We start from the raw sequence: 519 nt of genomic DNA on the forward strand, positions 1-519 counted from the left end.
CCTCCTGGGGCTGTACCCCAGAGCTGAGTGACCCTCCTGGGGCTGTACCCGAGTTCTGAGTGACCTCCTGGGGCTGTACCCCAGAGCTGAGTGACCTCCTGGGACTGTACCCCAGTTCTGAGTGACCCTCCTGGGGCTGTACCCCAGTTCTGAGTGACCTCCTGGGGCTGTACCCCAGAGCTGAGTGACCCTCCTGGGGCTGTACCCTAGTTCTGAGTGACCCTCCTGGGGTTTTACCCTAGCTCTGAGTGACCTTCTGGGGCTGTACGCCAGTGCTGAGACCCTCCCGGGGGCTGCTCCCCCCAGAGTGCCTGAACCCCCTCCATCATCTCGCCTTCGCTCCTCTCCATCATCTCGCCTTGACCCTCTCCATCATCCCGCCTTGACTCCCCTCCATCATTTCTCCTCTCCCCGCCGGCTCCTCTGCCTGTTTCACTCTTCCCCGGGCTCGCCTCGTCCTGCAAGGCAGCGCTGCCGCTGCTGCCGCCTCCTCCTCCTCCTCCTCCTCCTCCTCCTCCT

Source organism: Parus major, chromosome 4 (genome assembly GCF_001522545.3).
Source record: "Parus major isolate Abel chromosome 4, Parus_major1.1, whole genome shotgun sequence".
In the NCBI taxonomy this organism is placed as follows: Eukaryota; Metazoa; Chordata; class Aves; order Passeriformes; family Paridae; genus Parus; species Parus major.